The 22,382-nt window shown below is 38.1% G+C and overlaps 1 protein-coding gene across 2 annotated transcripts in view; it reads right to left on the reverse strand.

The window, feature by feature from the left end:
* LOC129743960 (ubiquitin-conjugating enzyme E2Q-like protein CG4502) overlaps positions 1–22,382 on the reverse strand; it is a 496,854-nt gene that overhangs the window by 351,233 nt on the left and 123,239 nt on the right. For both annotated transcript variants that reach the window (XM_055736215.1, XM_055736214.1), the window contains exon 3: positions 21,646–21,696. The gene's annotated coding sequence lies outside the window, so the exon portion shown is untranslated. The remainder of the gene's footprint in view (positions 1–21,645; positions 21,697–22,382) is intronic.

Here is a 22,382-nt window from a genome sequence, read left to right on the forward strand (position 1 = left end):
TCATTGCCGCTGTTTTACAGGCGTAGTCGATGTGGGCCGTAAAGCTCAGTCGATCGTCGATCATCACCCCCAGGTACTTGATCGAACGCTTGGATTCGATTGCGCACGGTCGAGCTGCAATCGTCCCTGATTGTGCTGAAATCAGGTTGGTGATCAGCACCATCTCGGTCTTGTGGTGAGCCAGACGCAAGCTCTTGGAGCGCATCCAACCTTCCACCTTCTCAATCGCTACTGTGACAAGTAGCTGGAACTCGTCGGTTGATGGGCCCGATGCCAGGAGAACGTCGGTGAAATCCCACGAGTCTCACTCTCGTGGGGAGACGCAGTCTCAGCAGTTCGTAGTAAACGATGTTCCACAATACCGGGCCAAGTATCGATCCTTGTGGAACCCCTGCCAAGACACTCACTGTTTCCAGTCCCTCACTGGTCATATAGATACTGTGGTTTACGATTTCGGAAGTAACACTCCACCATCCAGCAGATATATGCCGGAATCCTAATTCGAATGAGCGACGACGCAATCGCTGCCCAACTGACGCTGTTGAAGGCGTTTTTAACGTTAAGGGTGACCACTGCGCAAAACCGGTCTCCTCTCCTCTTAATCAACTCAAGCAATGATGGTCTGCGTTAAGTGTAAGGAGGCAGGAGAAGCGTGCGTTAGAGTGGTTAACACTCCTCCTTGGTCACCCAAGAGCAGCTGTGCCGCGAACATGTGTAGGATACCCTACAGCCGGGGAGTATCCGAGTATTTAGTGCCGCTTCCTACGGGAAAACTACCGGGATAAGACAATACCTACAATAAAATACTGTTGGGAGATACCCACGGGTAGAGATATTCTCGATGCCGGGCGAACCTCTCGAGTCGGTGTAGGATGTCGTCACTGTCGGGAAACATCCGAGTCGTAACGTTCAAAGTCCCTCATGTGTGTGTTGTGACAAGCACGAGTCCAGGACAAGCAGCTCTCGATCTGGCACACGACGGACAGAAAAAGTCGCGGGCCAAAAATCCTAGGGTTGCCAGCCGAAGAGATAAAAGAAGACCGAACAACGGTAAGAGTAGACTGACCCCATCGACTGTCGAGTAGAGTGCGTCTGACTTCACGGCGTGAAGCTACAAAGATAAGGCAACATCTTCTGCGTAGCAAATGCCGTGGGTACGCCGCGTTCGTGGGAAGGATGCTCCACCTTCGGGGAGTATCCGAGTAGTGCGGTTACCAACAACCAAAACTGCGGGTATAAGACTTGACCTTATTTGCAGTGGAAATTGTTGGGAAAGAGTTGTTACACGATCGGGAATACCCACGGGTAGAGTAGCTCCCGACGCCGGGAAGCCATTCGCGTCGGAGTAGGATGACGTCTTCGTTGCGAATCGCTCGGGCTCTCGATCAGTACACGACGAGCATAAAGATGTTAACCTTGAATCCTGAAGATAAGAGGTCGGGCTTCGAGTCGTTAGAGGAGAGGTCAGGCCTCGAGTCTTCAGGGGGAAAGGTTTGTGTGGTCAACCCCGAGTCTTTATGATAGGAGGTCGGGTCTCGAGTCGCGAAGAGGAGAGGTTTATAAGGGAACCTCGAGGTGCGAGGAGATGTCTGTTCTCAAGTCGCTAGAGGAGAGTTCAGAACTATGTCTGCGGCACCAGGTGGAGTTTAGGGAGTAGGAGGTATACACGGAATATATCACGAGTCTTCTTATTGAACCCATTTACCCAGTGTAGCAATCTGGGGAGGACGCGGTGGCTCACCGTGCCTTGGAACACAATCCGTAAACCAGGTTATCTGGTTATCAACTTAAAAACCCGATTTAATACACTTAACAGTGGATTAGAGCCTTTCTTACAGATTCAGAACATTTTTGTTTTTATAAATAATAAATTGAATGCGGTGTACAATTCTTGTGATTACCCATTTTAGGCCATTATGGTAAGATGTTATGGTAATGTAATGTTAAATGGTTTCGTGTTATTAAAAACCCAAATCTAAATTCTTTTACAATGTATCATACCGAGTGTTACATCAAATTAAATATTACATGAAATGTTAAGTTCATGTTTTTCTTCCGATTATAAATCATCTTATTTTACTGCTGACATAAATATATGTTCACGTTGAAAAAATTAGAAATGATGTGTAACAACGGTTGGTTTGGTCGGTGCCACAAAAAAATATCTACAAACTTTTGCGAGCAGAAGTGTTGATTAACTTCAATCGATAGGTTCCGAACTGCGAAACAAACCCATATATTTCTTCCCCAAATATTGATAAAAGTTACGACGACTTACGGTTGGTTCTGCTTAGATGCTTCGGTTCTCCGGTTGCATACCTTCCAGGCGTTTATTAGGCGCTGGCAGACCTTGTTTGAGTCTCGCCCAATCCCTTCGCCGCACCGTATCATCTTCCCACATCGGGTGGGCTGTTACTTCCGCCGTTGAGTACGACAGATCTATCCAGTCCTCCACACTGCTTTCAGGCATTGACATTGGACACCACAATTCACTTTTAGCACGCGTGATACAGCTGACAACAGCTGCAATTCCGCGCACTTCAGCGCGCCCGAAGGACGTTCGATGTTCCTGTCCATTCTGTGGACTATCTCTGGTGTTCCATTCCCTTGTCATCTGTTGGCCAAGCGATTGAGAGGGTATTTCCGCACCGGTGACCCCTTCTCGTACTTCGAACCACCGCATCGATCCTAGGGAAACGAAACTGTCCTCCTGCAGTTGGCTAATCCCACAAACGGGACTTCAAAAAACGTGTTCCACCACCAGTAGATACGAAAAAACCGGCAGTTGTGCCCTCAGCGGATGAAAGGCGGTGGCCGGTGACTTCGGTTCGAATGGCTCACTCCTTTAGATCGGCACAAACATGTAAGCACCAGGGTCCTGCTGGGGTTCCGATCTATGGGTGCTCCGGAAGAGGGCGCCGAAACTTGCTTTCCTTGGTAGCGGCGTCTGAATGTGCTTTCAGTCAACAGGGAAGTGGCGAGTTGCCCTCTTGGATATCGGAACCGAAAGTGCACAAGGTGAATCTCGAGAGCTCAAAATAGACCGATCAAAAGAAGGGGTCCTGTCAGAGAAAGAGTTTCCGTTCAGGAATAAATATAAATTTGGTTTCAATAAATACTCACGGTTTCAACCCCTTTTTTGATGTTTTTTCCAATTTCGAACAGCTCGTTGCTGGTGGCCAATCGGTTGAGCACGGCTAGAAAATACCAACTGTTTAATTAGGTTATGCAGGTGGAGCTGCCAACTTAACCAGATTTGTTTCGTTGTTTTTATTTTCCTTTCCGCACGCCAGACTCCGTTTTCTCAAAGTCGATACGATTTTCTATAACTTGGTTTGTTTCGGTGTTCTCTCCTTCTTGCTTTCCAAATAAAATAGCTTTCGCTCTAGCGTGTATTCATGCTTTTGCTTGAAAGAGTGGGCGATTGAGATGTTTGCAAATCTCGCGTAACATTTCCAAATGGCAAATCTAGTAGTTGATTCGAAACGAGAAATACGAGAAACCACTTTTTGCTCGTGAAATTCAACCAAAGTGATGTTGTTTCGAAAACTGTTTTTGTCAAAAATCGACTTTAAAATTTTGAATATTACCATAGGGGGGAAATTTGGATAATCGAAATTTTAGTTTTGATGCTAAATGACTGAAATGCATTTGGATTTCAATTCATGCATTTTTATATAAATTCGGGATTGATGATGATTTTTGAATTTTGACTGTGACTCTGAATTATGCGTCTGCATCTGATGGTAATTCTGAATTTTGAATCCCGATTCTAAATTGTAAATATGAATTAAATTCTTTAACAGAGTAAGAAGCAAACAGTTGCAGGAACCAAGTTCGATTTTATTCTGAATCTAGATTCTGAACATGAATTCTAAATCTGAATCCTGAATCTGTTATCTGAATTTAAATTGTGAACCTGAATCTTTGTTCCTGATTACAAACCCTCTTATCATACTGCCGATAAAAAATTATGTTCACGCAGAAAAAAATTCGAAAGGTTATATAAACAAAACGGGTTTGAATTTCCAATTCTATGATGTATGAAATCTACACCGAAATTTTTAAAGTATATGTAAATATAAAACAGTTTATAAAAACATACGATTTCAACGACTAATGGAAATGTTACTTTGAATTGAAATTGCGCTTTTAGAAAGTTGTTTTTGTTGTAATAATGTTAGAGAATAATTCTCTCATGATATGATATCAAACTCCCGCCACACACTGGTCGTCCAGCATTTCATCAGAGATGCAGTCGTTTCTTTACTGCCAGTAGACAGCCTGCCTAGCCACGCCAAATCGTGACGCGGCATCCTGAACTTTCATTAACCTGTGGATCCCTGGCAACGTGATCACCCATCAATCGTCTTCACGGCACCATTGAGCATTCACCAGAACTTCATCCAGTTACAATATTCTAATTCTTTCTAATTTTGCCTCCGTTAGGAGTTTTTAGCAAGCCACAACAACACAGTCAGACACACCTGTTCTGACTGCGCAGTCGTCAGCCGCACCAAAAATGAGCCTCAACTGTAACTACCATTGCCACCAGCCACCCGAAGCCTAGTAAATATTGACCAGGGAAAGGGGTAGCAGTGGCAATTTACGGCCATACAGCGGACCAGGGGCAAACGAGCATCATTCACCCCAGCGAGACATGAGATTTACAGATGTACAGACAATATGACAACATGTTGCATAAGTGATAGCTGTACAGTGTCAGTTTACTGCCCGCAACTTTGCCGACATACGCGAGTATGTGATATCTGTCCGAAACATTATAAATCCGGACTGCAAAGCTTGATTTGGACTTGCGGGACGTACAAAGTAGCCTCTTTATTCTCGCGAGCTTATAGCTCCGTTCGTCAAAACCCGTTATAGGTCGGGCAACTGATATTGACACAAAATTAAAACAAGTAATCTATTGAAATTATCAACGGATTCGATTAGATTACACAATTTAAAAATCATTTGAATCTGATTCTGCAGCTACAACATGAAAAGATAGGAATCAAATATATAATTCTAAAAACAGAAAATGTAATTTGAAACCCGTTAATTTTAATATAAAATCATAAAATCTCATGAATTAGCCCCATGACATTATAATACGTAGAGGTAAATTCTAAATTCAAATTAAGGCGCTTGGGATCAGAGGGGTACAAGTGCCTAAATGATAGTTTCGAGAAAACGCGCTTCAAAGTTGTGAAGGTGCTCGAGTTTTCATATATTTTTCGAATTCGAGCAGTTTTAATTCAATCAAACAAGTGTTAAAAAAAATATAAAAAATCTGAGTTTTGCACCGGATGTACATTGCAACATAAGGAATCGTTAGGTATACTTAACTCAAAACTGATGATTTTGGCACTTGCACCCCTCTGATCCTGAGGGCCTCAATTATTCTATTTTTTATCAGAAATATGTACATTTTGAATCTTAAACCAGAACTTGAATTCACAACTGTGAATTACAATTCCAAAATCAGATTTGAATCTGATATTATTATATTAATATTATTTTGAACTGAATGATGATTTTTTTAAATTGAACTGTGATTCTGAATTGTGAGTCTGCATTCAAATTTGAATTCTATTTAGATGCTGGTTTTTTAATCCAAATTATGAATTATAAAATGTAAATTGAATTTGTATTCTGCGTATGGATTTGAATTCGTTTCACAATATTAAATTAAGCGAACAATTGGAGAAATCAAAATTCGAATGGTAATCGAATGTATTGGTATGAGTAATTGAAACTAAATATGTTTACTTGAAATTACTCGTTGCTTGGTGATTAGTGTCAACATACTCAAAAACATTTTTGAACAAATAAATTTACCATGAAACACTGCAAATGATTTACTAGGACCACTAACTGACTAGCAGGAGGTATGGCACTGCTTGAATGAGCGCGCAAACGGTTTGAGTAAAATCGTCCAGATCGAAATATTTTGTGCAAACCACCCTCTGCGGCATGGTGTATGGTGTTGTTTGTACAAAGCTCAGGCCATTTACTCAGCCCCAGCCGTATATTGTATATTTTCAAAATCAATTAGAAACATGAATTTTTTATTAAAGATTACAATATAAAAAACCCGATTTAATACACTTTACAGTGGATTGTAGCCTTTCTTACAGCCTGTAAAATATATTTGGGTACATGTAAAACAAAATGAACTATGAATTATGATTAATGAATTTCATACGCAATAAATCCAAAATGAATTTAGGAAATATAGATTCAAAGTTTTTATTAGGATAAAAGTATTTTTATATAATCATAATTTTCATATAAATTAACCTTTTTGAATGACTAGATTCTGGAATATCATGTATGATTCCATTTTTATGACATTATAATCTAACTCAATTTACTCCTTTTGGAGTTACAGCATATGATATCTTCAAAATGGAAGAGGTATAAAAATTAAGAATACAATTTGAAAAAAGATGCCTGACCATGTATTTCAAATAATTCAACCTCTCAAGTATATGAAACAAATACATAGATAAAATTATTGGATAAAATTTCAAATGCTAGAGTAAAATACGATACCAAAATGTATAAAATCGGTACAATAAATTTTGAAAATTAAAAATATTGAAATTTTGAAAGCGTAGTATTTTTAATTTTGTTATTTTGAGATTTTTATTCTGTTTTGTTGATTTTGTCTATTTCGTTAATTTTGTTAATTTGGTCATTTTTTTTAAATTTTGTCAATAATGTCAATTTTATCAATTTTCATGATTTTGTCAGCACTGTTAGTTCAGTAAATTTTATCAATTTAACCAATTTTCTAGATTTTGTTTATTTGTCGATTTTAACAATTTTCATGATTTTGACAACTTTTTCAAATTTGAAAATTCTGTCAATTTTGTCAAATTTGTCAATTTTGTCAAATTTGTCAATTTGGTCAGTTTCGTTAATTTTGTCAATTTTGTCAATTTTGTCAGTTTTATCAAATTAGTCAATTTTGTCAATCTTGTCAATGTTGTCAATTTTGACAGCTTTGCCAATTTTGTCAATTAAGTCCATTTCGTCGATTTTGCCATTGTCAATTTGGCCAGATTTTTAATTTTTTTTTCAATTTCCTTCGATTCTGTCAAGTTTGTCAATTTTGTCAATTTGTAAATATTGTAAATTTTGTCAAAATTTAGTCAATTGGGTCAATTTTGTAAATTTCGCCAGTCAATTTTGTCAATCTTTTCAATTTTGTCAATTTTGTAAATATAGTGAATTTTGTCGATTTTGTCCTTGTCAATTTTGTGAATTTTGACAATTTGGCCATTTTGGTCAATTTGGTCAGTTTCGTCACTTTTGTCGATTTTTGTCAGTTTATCAATCTTGTCAATTTTGTCAATTCAGTGAATTTTGTCGATTTTGTCATAGTCAATTTTGTCAATTCTGCCAATTTTCTCGATTTTGTCGATTTTAGAAATATTATCAATTTTTATGATTTTTTCAGCTATGTGAATTTTGTCAAATCAATGAATTAAGCCAAGTTTTTCAATTTGGTCAATTTGGTCAATTTTTTTTCAATTTTGTCAATATTGTCGATTTTTGTCAGTTTTATCAATCTTGTCAATTTTGTCAATTTAGTGAATTTTGTCGATTTTGTCATCGTTAATTTAGTTATTTTTTCAATTTTGTCAATTTTATCAATCTTGTAAATTTTTTCAATTTAATGAATTTTGTCGATTTTGTCATCTCTTTTGTCAATATTGTTATTTTTGTCAATTTTGTCAATTTTTTTCAATTTTTTTAAATTTGTCAGTTTTATCAATCTTGTCAATTTTGTCAATTCAGTGAATTTTGTCCATTTTGTCATCGTCAATTTGGTCAATTCTGCCAATTTTCCGATTTTGTCAATTTTATACATTTTATCAATTTTATGATTTTTTCAACTAAGTTAATTTTGTCAAATCAATGAATTATGTCAAGTTTGTCAATTTCGTCAATATTTATAGTGAAATTGGTCTATTTAGTCAATTTTTTTCAATTTTGTCAATTTTGTCATTTTTGTATTTGGTCAACCTGGCGAAAATGGTTAATTCGGAGTTCTTTCCTGTTTCTTCAACTTTGTCAATAATAATTATAAGCTTTCTAGCATTATATGCATGTTCCAAAAAAAATCCCAAATGCTTCAAACTCTACTATGGAGGGCTTGGTGGCGCTACTGTTTGGTTGTCATCTTCCATTGGCTTCAGCAAGTGATTGACCTCCAAGCCGTCATCGTTTTTCTCTAGACACCAACCCCAACAACAACAACGCAACGTTAGATCTGAAGAGAGGAAGAGAAAAGGGAACAAAAAAACAAGCCCGAGAGCTTAAAGCTCGAGAGGATTCAGTAGCATTTGTCTTATTGGATTTAATTTGCTTCCACGGGCGAAATACTCTCCTGTCGTTGCTGCTTAAGAAAAAGCTTCGTAAGCACGAACGGCACGTGAGAAGATGAGAGGATGTGCATACATCGTCCGCGTACCCGTGTTGTTTTTCCCTTCTCAGAGGAATCTGTGCCTGAATATAATGTTGGGCGAAGTTATTATCGCTTTCGTACCATGCAGTGTGGGCATGACGTACTCATCAACGACTTCATTACTTTCGGGGTCGTACCCCTTGGTGGAAACCATTTTTAAGTTTAATAATTCGGAGCTTCAGTTCCGAAATTTTTGGAATGGTTCGGTTGCAAACTGAACCATTAAAATGGAAAAATTGTTGTCTTCCTCTCACACGGTTCCTGTCACGATGACATCGAACCTGAGTGGGAGTGAAGCCAATCTGTTCTCCCTTCCACACATCGACAGATCCATACTTTTAGATGGCAAGCGCGTATCAATGACGTCACGTATAATTTGACGTCATATATACGATAATCTTGATTTTAGTGATTGCTGGTTGTGGCTAGCAAGCCAAATTGACACGTTTTTTGGAGAGATGATTTTTGATATTTACTATGAAAAAAAATTTTTCAAGCTATTTTGTAATTTTTTCTTTCTTTTATAGGTTGTAGAAGAAAAAAAAAACAAATTGTTCAAGATAAAAATCATTTTTATTGTACTGCTCAGTTTCACAAAAACGTCGAGAACAAAGTTTACAAAAATTCACACAAATACACATAAATACACAGACATCATCAGAACTCGTCGAGCTGATTAGATAGGTACTTATAAAGGTATATCTAAGACCCATAATTAATGATCTCCCAAATCGACCGATAACTATACCTTTCTGTAAGAAAGGCAAAAAGGTCCCCAACCATTCTTTCAAATAACTCAACGTTTACTCTGGGAACAGTCCAATGACCAGTAAAATATATTTTCAAAATCCATTAGGAACATGAATTTATAATTAAAAATTACAATATAAAAAAAGGTCCCCAACCATATGTTTCAAAAATTCAACGATTGCTCTGGGTAACCTATTGAGTGAAGACGGCGAGAATAGAGTATCAACGATTCCGATATAGAGTCCAAAGATGGGTTAAATATATTTTCAAAATCAATTAGGAATATGAATTTATAATTAAAGATTACTATATAAAAAACAAAGAATATATGAAAAATTGAGCACCTGTCCAACTTTGAAGCGCATTTTCTCGAATCTATCATTTATCATAATCATCAACGCATAAGTATATCGATCATAAAAAAACAGACCGATCAAAATCAATTAAGAAGACGATTATAAAATTAAAGATTACAATATAAGAAAAAGGTTCCCAACCATGTGTTTCAAATAATTCAACATTTGCTCTGGATAACCTATGGAGTCAAGACAGCAAGAATAGAGTATCAATGATTCTAACATAGAGTCCAATGATCGGTTAAATATATTTTTAAATTTGTATCTATGTTCATTTTTACAATTTTTAGTTTAGTAAATGAAATGTCGGCCTGGTCTACACGCATAGGTGTAATGGTCAGAATCAATTATCAAGGCGAATATAAAATAACGAATACAATATCAAGAACCGGTTCAACTTCAAAGGCTGATCCTCCGGAGCCACTAAAAGAGAACTGAATGTCGAGAAAATTGGCGCTGTCATGATTATTTTGAATACAACACGTCACTGGTACGGCCGTTCGCAAGCAGAGCTCATTCCGGAGATTTCACTGTAGATCCGTTGCTATCTGTTCGTTCTTTCATGATTGGATATTACAATTTTTGTCCCTGTAAAAATCAAAATCAAAAATCAAATTAATTTTGAATTAAATTTTCATTTAATTTTTCAATACATTTTTACCACTACGAAAACATGCTTCGAATTTTTGTGTGCTTCCATCAGCTGGAACTTGGCCCGATCGCTGTAGTCGTTCGGGGTCATCACCCGGACTATCTGGACAAATCGAGCTGCGTACATGTACTTTTACTAGTGCTTCTTCGGCAGGCTTTCGTAGCTGAAGATACTGTCCGCTTCGCCCGGGAGTAGATCGAGTGATTCGTCCTTTACTGGTACAGCTTTTCCCCATCATTCGGATGGAACCTAACGAACACAATCCTCTCGCTAGTGGGCCTTGTAATCGATAAATTCTAGCACCACTTCGCCACCGTGTTGTATGTTGCAACCCAGTCTGCATTTCTTGTCCTGTGCCTGTTCGGAAGCCTGCGAGCGATGTTGAATGAAGGTAGTTCGAACCTCTTTCAGGGAGGCTTCACTAGACTGTGCCGGAGAGGCTTGCAGCTGATAATGATTGTTTTTTGGCTGAAAGCGATCAAGATAATCCTACAAATAGAAAAAGGAATGTGTTGAAAACCATGAATGTGAACCATTAATAAATATTTGATGTACTTACGTTCGATTTCGGTGAAGACATCCAGACAGCAGACTAGATTGCCGAAAATGATGTTTTTCATCCAGATGCCTGAAGGATTCGACCCGTCGTATTGTCGTAGAAAGTGTTATTTTTATTTTGTTTGCACTCACGCTCCTTTTTTTAAACTCAAAATTAAGTAGTTTTGGTTCAAAACAGCACTTCGGTGGCAGCCCTCAACTTTGAGTTCAACTGGGCAATAGCAAAACTAAGTTCTGATAGGCATACTCAATACTAAGTTCGGCAGCCGAACTCGAATTTATCCTTTTTTTCGAGGGTAGCTTTTTTTTTCAGGGAATTAAAGGATGAAAAAAATTTATTGTACCCAGATGTTGCTGTTCCGGTACATTGCATTGCATCCGGTACAATTACGGAGCGGTGAAAAGTTTTGACACTCCCGGTCAAAGAAAACTTCCGGATGTTACTTCCTACGGGAAGTACACAACATCCGGAAGTTTCCGGACATTCCAAGCCGCTCACCGTATGATAACAATGACGGACAGAATTTCACGCTGACACGGTGAGCATGCATTCCGTTATGAAGTTCCTTCATAGTCTTCCGGTAATTGTTCCGGAACGACAAAATTTTGCGACGTGTTCGTTGGTTTCTGTTCCGGTTCGAACTGAACTCGCTAAGTGTTTTCAGTCCAACAAAGAGAGTTCAATTTTTAGTTCATAAGGTCGAACTCAGCTTTGCTCCCTCGCCGAAGGAAAAAAAAGGATGAATTTTGAATTCGCAGTTCGAATTCCGTTTTAAACCATCGCAAGGAGGAAAAAGAGTGCTTAACTTTATGAAGAGATTAACCACCGTAATTTTTGTTTGTTACTTTGATTTATCGGCCTAGCGGTGAAAAGTGATGTCCTTTTTAGTAGGGACATCTAAAGATTATGAAATTTTTATATAGATGGATAGAAGGTTAGAGGAAATGAAAGATGGTGAAAATGAGCGGGTAGAATTTGTCTAGAAGCATTACCATCACATACCAAATTTTTGTTCCTCACGAGCCTACTACTATGAAGTGGTAGATACAGATAGAGTTGCATCTACCACCACACATTAGTAGGCTTAGCGTGGTCCGCCCCACAAGCGAGAACTTGTAGTGCGGACGAACAAAAAGATGGTATGTGATCGCTCAGATAAGCTCCCTTTAACTCAGAAACGCATCTATCGATGTTTAAGTCTTCTCAGTTTGTTATCTTCGCATTCGTTACATGCGGGGTTTGCATGCGAAACGGTACGGTCGATAGTCTGATAGTGACCAACCACCGATGCTATGATGTCGTGTTTTTATTTCTTTTTGGCCAAAGTTATTTAATTTTTTGAAGAGATTAACCACCGTAATTTTTGTTTGTTACTTTGATTTATCGGCCTAGCGGTGAAAAGTGATGTCCTTTTTAGTAGGGACATCTAAAGATTATGAAATTTTTATATAGATGGATAGAAGGTTAGAGGAAATGAAAGATGGTGAAAATGAGCGGGTAGAATTTGTCTAGAAGCATTACCATCACATACCAAATTTTTGTTCCTCACGAGCCTACTACTATGAAGTGGTAGATACAGATAGAGTTGCATCTACCACCACACATTAGTAGGCTTAGCGTGGTCCGCCCCACAAGCGAGAACTTGTAGTGCGGACGAACAAAAAGATGGTATGTGATCGCTCAGATAAGCTCCCTTTAACTCAGAAACGCATCTATCGATGTTTAAGTCTTCTCAGTTTGTTATCTTCGCATTCGTTACATGCGGGGTTTGCATGCGAAACGGTACGGTCGATAGTCTGATAGTGACCAACCACCGATGCTATGATGTCGTGTTTTTATTTCTTTTTGGCCAAAGTTATTTAATTTTTTGAAGAGATTAACCACCGTAATTTTTGTTTGTTACTTTGATTTATCGGCCTAGCGGTGAAAAGTGATGTCCTTTTTAGTAGGGACATCTAAAGATTATGAAATTTTTATATAGATGGATAGAAGGTTAGAGGAAATGAAAGATGGTGAAAATGAGTGGGTAGAATTTGTCTAGAAGCATTACCATCACATACCAAATTTTTGTTCCTCACGAGCCGTACCGTTTCGCATGCAAACCCCGCATGTAACGAATGCGAAGATAACAAACTGAGAAGACTTAAACATCGATAGATGCGTTTCTGAGTTAAAGGGAGCTTATCTGAGCGATCACATACCATCTTTTTGTTCGTCCGCACTACAAGTTCTCGCTTGTGGGGCGGACCACGCTAAGCCTACTAATGTGTGGTGGTAGATGCAACTCTATCTGTATCTACCACTTCATAGTAGTAGGCTCGTGAGGAACAAAAATTTGGTATGTGATGGTAATGCTTCTAGACAAATTCTACCCGCTCATTTTCACCATCTTTCATTTCCTCTAACCTTCTATCCATCTATATAAAAATTTCATAATCTTTAGATGTCCCTACTAAAAAGGACATCACTTTTCACCGCTAGGCCGATAAATCAAAGTAACAGAGTGCTTAACTTTAAGTTCATAAAATCGAACAATGTTTTGAACATCGGTCGTACTTAATTTTGAGTTAAAATAAAGAAGCGTGCATATATTACACGACTTATGCCTAAGACCACTATGGCCCAACTTGGTTAAAATGTTTTCTCTTCAATGAGCTTCGAAAACGATGTTTTTTCACTCCTCGATAAAATGCGTGCTTCTTCAAAATGGCAACGTGCGTGCTCTTCACTTTGAAAATGGCAACGAATGGAAAAATATCTCAATGTCAACTTTTTTAACCTTTTAATATTTTTTACATGAGAACTTCCATCATGATTGCAGTTTTTCCAAAAATTCATTCAAAAGCAACAATATTAAAAAATTAATTAAGTAACCATATAAAATGGTTAATGAAAATGAGCGTGTGAAGAAATTGATATGGTGTGCTTCGTTCTCCCACACGCGCCCCTTCGTCGTTTTGTCCTTCACAGAGCAACCTGAAGTATCAATCACTTTCGTACCATGCAGTGTGGGCACGACGTACTCATCAACGACTTCATTAATTTTGGGGTCGTACCCCTTGGTGAAAACCATTTTTATGTTAATTATTTCGGAGCTTCGGTTCCGAAATTTTTTGAAATGGTTCGGTTTCAAACTGAACCATTTAAATGAAAAAATAAATTACAACCTTTGGCCGGGAAATTTTGAACTGTCGTCTTCCTCCCACACGGTTTCTGTCACGATGACATCAAACCTGAGTGGGAGCGAAGCCTGTCTGTTCTCCCTTCCACACATCGACAGGTTCATACTTTTAGATAGCAAGCGCGTATCTATGACGTCACGTATAATTTGACGTCATATATACGATAATCTTGATTTTAGTGATTGCTGGTTGTGGCTAGCAAGCCGAATTGACACGTTTTTTGGAGTGATGATTTGATGATAATTACTATGAAAATTTATTTTTCAAACTATTTTGTTTTTTTTTCTTTCTTTTATACATTGAAGAGGGAAAAAAATCAAATTTTTTAAGACAAAAATCATTTTTATTGTACTTCCCAGTTTCGCAAAAACGTAGTGACAAAGTTTATAAAAAAATCACACCAATACATACAAATACACTGACATCGTCTGAACTCGTCGAGCTGATTCGATAGGTACCTATAAAGGTATATCTAAGACCCATAATTAAGGATCTCCCAAATCGACCGATAACTATACCTTTCTGTAAGAAAGGCAAAAAGGTCCCAAACCATATGTTTCAAATAATCAAACAATTTCTCTTTGGAGTGAAGACAACGAGAATAGAGTATCAATGATTTTAACACAGAGTACAAAAATCGGTAAAATATATTTTCAAATCGATTAAGAACATGAATATAAAATTAAAGATTACAGTATAAAAAAGGTCTCCAACCATGTGTTTCAAATAATTTTGCGTTTGCTCTGGGAACAAACGTTGGAGTGAAGACAGCGAGAATAGAGTATCAATAATTCTAGCATAGAGTCCAATGATCAGTAAAATATATTTTAAAAATCTATTAGGAACATGAGTATAAAATTAAAGATTACAATATAAAAACATCAATTAATTAACTCAAGAATAGATAGTTCGAGCTCATCATTTGACCAGTGGTATCTTTTGTCCAAAAATGTCATTATAATTTCATGGTATGACTGGGAGTCAAGTGCAGCTTGATCTGGTTCTGTTGAAGGTTAAGTGTATAGCAGAACTGGGTTTGTTACACTTGTCATCACGGAATGGCGCAGTTCGAAGAGTTGTTACAGCCGAGTCCTTCGAGCGCAGAATTGAGCATTCCTTTTCGATTCAGGAATAGCAGGGGGAACCTTGGTTTATCATGCCTCCTTGTGGTCCAGTGCTGCACGGAATGATGTTGCAAACTTGGAGGGTTGAGTGCTTGGGAATTTACTACAGGGACCGATAAGTATTTTTGTTGGATTGGGGCAAGCCTGAACGAACCGACAGTGGTTGCGTATTGGAAAAACATTGTGGTGCAGCTGAGTTCAGTTTCCTGGTCATACTTCGCACAGGTGCGGTGCAGCCGCCTTGTGGTTGTTTGGCGTACAGATGAACAGAGGTCTGCTGATTTTGTGGAGAAACTGGGCATACTCCGCGCTGTGTGTGACATGCCTGAGGTGCTGTGTGAGCGAGGAGCGGCAGTCCAGTGTGATGCACGGTTGATTGTTATTGCGCCCACAAGGGGAAGGACCACTGGATCGTTAACGGCAGAAGTTGCTGAGCTGCTGGAACCATAGATCGGTGAGTGCTTTGCAGGGCTCGTTGGGGGCCTTCTGATTGATCGTTGTCCCAAAAGTTTCAAGTATCTTGTCGGCATTCAGTTCAGTTGTTCCTGTGGCTTTCCCGGTTGCTGGTTGTTGTGGCAAACGCGGACAATTTTGACGAAAGATGAATCTGTTTAGTGATGCAGGACTTTGATGTTTTCTTCAAAACGTAAACACGTTACATGCGTTACTCTCGAATATGCACGCTCAGCCAAGTGAACATTGAAAACAAACAAATTAATGCTAAACGTTACTCTCGAATATGCACGATCAAAAAAAGTTAACAATGAACGAGTAACACGATTGGCAGTATAAAATTTTTTGGCAACAACGCAAATTTGTGAGCACGCAAATAAAAAAAGCAAAGAGCTTATTTCAGTGGCTAGAAAAGTAAAAACCAAAACCTATTAAGCAGTTGGCAGAATGTACAAAACAGCCCAATGCAGATTACCAAACGGGGACGACTGATTTGAATCCGGTAGAAAAATGTTGGTAGGCTATTTCATCCACAACCAGCACCATGTATGATAATTATTTTTTCAGCAAGAATTTCTTAAGTTTTTGATACTACTAAAGTTTGAATATTGTACCGGAAAGAAATCCCAGCATGACAGGTGGGAGCCAAACCTGGAGTGACTTTCCAGATGTACTTGCAAGTCACAGAGGTTCATTTTTTCTCTGAGCGACAAAATGACAGACGACGATGTTAACAGACGACCATGGTAGAGGCGGAATACCTGGGTGCGTTAGAATTCGAAACACTTTTACCATAACAGTTAGCGGTAAGAAGTTTGAAACTTTTTTGCTTGAAATTAGTCGAAAAACATTTGATACACCTTTTCCAGACGATCTCCCGATTTAATACACTTTACACTTTAACTTTAACACTTTACACTGAACTTTTTTAACCTTTTAATATTTTTTACATGAGAACTACCATCATGATTGCAGTTTTTCCAAAAATTCATTCAAAAGCAACAATATTAAAAAATTAATTAAGTAACCATATAAAATGGTTAATGAAAATGAGCGTGTGAAGAAATTGATATGGTGTGCTTCGTTCTCCCACACGCGCCCCTTCGTCGTTTTGTCCTTCACAGAGCAAGCTGAAGTATCAATCACTTTCGTACCATGCAGTGTGGGCACGACGTACTCATCAACGACTTTATTAATTTTGGGGTCGTACCCCTTGGTGAAAACCATTTTTATGTTAAATATTTCGGAGCTTCGGTTCCGAAATTTTTTGAAATGGTTCGGTTTCAAACTGAACCATTTAAATGAAAAAATGAAATACAACCTTTTGGCCGGGAAATTTTGAACTGTCGTCTTCCTCCCACACGGTTTCTGTCACGATGACATCAAACCTGAGTGGGAGCGAAGCCTGTCTGTTCTCCCTTCCACACATCGACAGGTTCATACTTTTAGATAGCAAGCGCGTATCTATGACGTCACGTATAATTTGACGTCATATATACGATAATCTTGATTTTAGTGATTGCTGGTTGTGGCTAGCAAGCCGAATTGACACGTTTTTTGGAGTGATGATTTGATGATAATTACTATGAAAATTTATTTTTCAAACTATTTTGTTTTTTTTTTCTTTCTTTTATACATTGAAGAGGGAAAAAAATCAAATTTTTTAAGACAAAAGTCATTTTTATTGTACTTCCCAGTTTCGCAAAAACGTAGTGACAAAGTTTATAAAAAAATCACACCAATACATACAAATACACTGACATCGTCTGAACTCGTCGAGCTGATTCGATAGGTACCTATAAAGGTATATCTAAAACCCATAATTAAGGATCTCCCAAATCGACCGATAACTATACCTTTCTGTAAGAAAGGCAAAAAACCAAGAGCAACTGCCAAATGCGAAGAAGCTGTTGCAGGTCGCAAGCAGATGAGTGCTACGAGTGCAGGCGTGATGACCCGTATTTCGGCGGAATCCCGAAGAAGGCAGTTTTGAAGGTGGCACCTTCGCGTGCAACCGGAGCCTTGAAGACAGGCAGAACATTGCAGGTCCCACTTCCACAGACAGGCAGTATTCGGAAGATTGTCCCACGGACGAAACTGAAGTCGGAAGAAGGCCATCGAATCGAGTGATTGTGCGAAAGATCAGATCGATTCACCCACTACATGGTCAGTGACAAGAAACTGTTGGAGGATGTCTCAAGCTACCTAAACCCATCGTGCCAGAAATGGTGAGTCATTACAGTCGAGTTGCATGGAAATTTATGGTTTATGGATATAAAGAGATTTAAACTTTTTCACGTTCATAATATTCATAAGATACAATTCTCATTTCGGTTAGAAAGGCTACAATTAAGCGAAGAAGGATTACTTTTTTTTAAGGTTACAATTATAGACTTGGAGTTTATCTCTCAAGAAACAGTTAATTGTATTTCTTGAATCTGTGTTTGGATGTTGAATATTCTAAGGCTTTGTTCGGAATGAACCATGCTAGGTTTAAAAATATGACACAGGAGAATTTTCAGGCCATTTAAACAATACTGGCGTGACCACACTCATGTAGAAGTGCTCTCTGACGTTTGTTATTATATGGAAGAAACCACGCTTGGCGGTAATCGATTCAAGGTGACATCCTCGGATGATGACTAACTCTTCGCAGTGATCTACCCAAGCGACCAAAAGTCACATATTTACTTGAATGAAGACTTTGAAAGTTACATATTGGCTGACAAAGAGAATCAACTGCCCAATTCCCTTAGATTAAATTTTTGTGCTCATTAATGAACTTGAAAGTTACCAAAGTGATGTGTGACTTATTTTGCTCAATTCCCATAAGTGAACTATATGTACTCGTTAATGAACTTAAGAGTTGCAAAAGTGATTTTTATGTACGTTGTAAGGGACTCAAGTCACAAAAAGGATACAAAAGTGCTCAAATTTAACTAAGTCACAAAAACTGCATTTCTGTTTTTTCAGGTTTTTTTTTAATTTTTTTTTTAAATATTATTTTTAGCTTTTGATTTTTTTTTGTTAAAGTTGTCGTTGTAGTAGTAGTTTTACATAGTTCGAAAAAGTTTCAAAATGCATCTCTGCATTTTGCGGTAGGGGAGATGAGGGCATAACGAGCACCCGAGGCATAATGAGAAGTCCATTTTTCTACATAAGTACGTATTTTCTTAAACAAATTTTCATGAGGACTTGTTTCGTACTGCCTATAGTATTTTCACCAAAAAAGAAATATCCTTTTCATATTTACAGAAATATTAAATAATAACCAGCTAGGTTCTCAAGTGACGAAAATATTATAATTTTTGAGCACCACCAAATAAGCTTTTATGACCTTTAAATCATCTTGATCTGAAATGTATGCACTGCAACATGATCTACACATTGTTTCTAAATTTTTAGCATCATAAAGTTTTTGATTTTTCACTTTAATCAATTGTAAAACGCGTTTTTACTTTAATTTGTTCACTAGAGGCGAACAGAGCACTTTCAATGAAGGCATATTGAGCATTTTCTGCCGAAGAATCTAGCAGCGAATTCAACTCGATGAAGTCAACTGAATAATAGAGCTACAGTTTAACTTGTATCGTCTGACGATTTGGCCTATTGGTTAGATTTCGGAGAGGTAATCAGTAGACTCGAGTTCGATTCCTGTCCGAGGGGATTTTTTTTTGCACATACCATTCATGATTGATTTTTTTTATTGTTACATTATACGGCTAATAGCATCAAAGCATCATCCGTCAAACAAAACACCAGAAACATAATGTATGAACATGTGTTAATTCTTTGAATTCTACAAACAGACCTAGATTATTTTGTTTTTGCTTTGTTTGATGAATCTACGCCTCACCGTTTAGTGCAATCATGATCATAAATGATAAATGAAGAAAAAAAAATCACCTCCACCAGGAATCGAACTCGAGCCTACTGATTATCTCTCCGACATCTAACCAATAGGCCAAATCGTCAGACGATACAAGTTGAGCTGTAGCTCTATTACTCAATTGACTTCATCGAGTCGAATTCGCTGCTAGATTCCCCGGCAGAAAATGCTCATTATGCCTTCATTAATGGTGCTCATACTGCCTCGGGGGGTTTCTCATTATGCCTCTACAGTGACTGGTTTTCAGCTTTCGGCAAAATTTTTTAAAATGCATTTTTAAACGTTTTTATCTACTTTTTCAAGTTTCATCCCATTAGACAATAGACTATTTGAGTGTCGGAACACGAAACAATGATGTAATTCACATATTACAGCTGTTCTCTATGGTTAAATAAGCATTTTCCTTAAGGTGCCCATTATGCCATCATCTCCCCTAGATTTAGATAAGGCAGTGAATGTCACAAAAAAAATCCAATATTAAAAGGTCATCAGGCAACACTTCCGCCTGACCTTAGCAACCGGACCGTGGCACACGATCATGCAACGGACGACGGAGGACGGCCATTTCATTGTGATGTGGGTATGTATTTTTATTTCTAGAAAAGACTCCCTCGTACACGAATGTTTTCCCGTATCCACCACGCAAGCTGATGGTCCAATTAGTTTTATTATTGAACTTGAATTCTGATTGCCCGGGTGGGTGCTGCCAAGCCAAACTGATGGGGTTTGATGCAGTTTCATGGTCCGGCAAAATCGGTGTGCACACTTTTAGGGATGCACTCAGCCATGCTCGTTGGATGCATGGCAATGTATTTGCAACTTTTCTATGCATGGTTTCAGGTATGTAGCTTCCGTGTACAAAGTACGATGTGGATGTTTCAGGATGCAATCTGACGGCCATCGAAGCACCGTCGTCCGTATTCATTGGCTTTCCTAGGAGTTGTTGGTTTGTTTTTTCTCCGTTTGGGGAAGCTCGATTGCTTGTTTTCTGGAAACCTTCCGGTGTTTGACAAAGGGATCGAATCGAGTTTTCCCGCTGCTGTTTTTTCCAACCCGGATCAGCTCATTCTCGGAAGCAATCTTTGCGCAACTAGATGCAGGTCATTAATTATCAAACGGATCCGGAACATGGGCGCGCTGTGATGAATTTAATGAAAAAGTTGGTTCATGTTTAGTTATATTGAAAATAGAATTCATTGTGACGATGATTATTCTTCTATGACCAACGTCAAAAATGTGGTTTTAACAAGTACCATAGCAATTTAAGCTTCGTAGTTGATATCAACTAATATTTTGTCTTGAAAAATAATTTGTACTCGCAATCTGTTTATCAACTAATTGTTGCACTCCCAATGAAGCCACCTTCCTAATCTTGAACTCATGATCAGTTCACACGCCTACACTGAAAAACAGAAAACGAGATAGTTACACATAGCAGAGGGCAGCCGGAAATGGGTTCATTTGAAACATTGCACCTTGGAGGACGTTGAACGATATCGTTCCTACCGGATTGGTTCTATCCAACTCGAAAAAAACATAAAAATATCACAAGACACTATCGGTTGGTTTGGTTTTGCTGCTTTTGGCATAGAAACCTATCCAGGTGCTCCTAGGTACCTGTATTTTCCGTTCGGGAAAAGGAAAATGAAAGCATCGATCTGGTTTGGGGAAGGAAAAGTGGGGGCGCTATGAGTAGATTGCAACAACGAAGCTTAGCCGGCTATTTGCATGTGAAATGGGGCGAACATGACCAGGAATAAACTTGCCCAGCTCTACCGTTAGTGCATTTGTTTACGGTTCAAATTGTTGTATATGCGCCGGGCCAATTATAACAATAAGTGATATATTTATAGCCGGGTCCTGATGGTGATGGTAATCGGTTCCGGGGGCCACAGGATTTCATTCGAGGAGCAGATTAGGTTCGACCTGAAAGATTCCGGCTGCAGATGGCAGATTGTCCGTATATGGGGCTCTGCACAGGACAAAGTGGATATAGAGTTCCGGCAATTCCGATCATACGGCCTCAGGCAATTACTTTATGGCTCAATAAGGAATACATTATGACGTTTTGCTAGATATGAATTTGTAATCGGTTTTTTCAGCTAGATTAGATAACCAACGTACACTGGATATGATACTACTTCTAGAAGCTATAAATAGTGAGAATAGTTTTTCCGGTAGAAGACGTCACAAATGCATACCTCGATAGTATCCAGCTTGAGCACACTCGATGACTATCACGTTCTTAGTTTCTGTAATTAAAAATGGAAAGAATTCCAATTAGCAATATGGACATAAAAAGCATATAATGAATTAAAAAAACGTAATCTTAAATGATTTCTTAATAAGGATCTACCAAACTCTCTAGGTTAAAAGAAAACCGGGATCGATTATAAATAACGACATTGCGAATGAATTTACCACTGCACAGTGGTCCAGAAATGAAATTTAGCGGGAAACAATTATTTGCGCTCTTGCCTTAGGTTTAAGACATTTGGTGTCCAAGACAAAGTTGTACAACATCACAAGGCGCTACTTTTGAATGAAACATTTTTAGGGTGGTTCATAAAACTCCTTAGATACGAAAATTATTTTTTTACTGTAAGGAGATAGTGCTGTATTATGTTCAGCAATTATGTAGAACAACATAATTGATGAAACTTTGTACAAGACTTTGAATGTCTATCTATTAACGTTTAGGTTTTATGATGATTTTTCGTGTACAAGTTAGGGTGGTCCTACAAAAATAAGTTTTTTTGTTATAAATTTGTTGGGTATCAACTTATCAAAATCATGTGTTCGCAAAGTATTTAGCAAATCATTATGCGCATCTTTTGTAGTAAACAGATTTCTAATATCTGCTTTTGATTCGCAGTTATCATGAATTTTGTGTTCAAAAATGGCCGTTTTGTATGAGCCATAACTTCAAATGGAGCAA

This window comes from Uranotaenia lowii, chromosome 2 (genome assembly GCF_029784155.1).
Source record: "Uranotaenia lowii strain MFRU-FL chromosome 2, ASM2978415v1, whole genome shotgun sequence".
NCBI lineage: Eukaryota > Metazoa > Arthropoda > Insecta > Diptera > Culicidae > Uranotaenia > Uranotaenia lowii.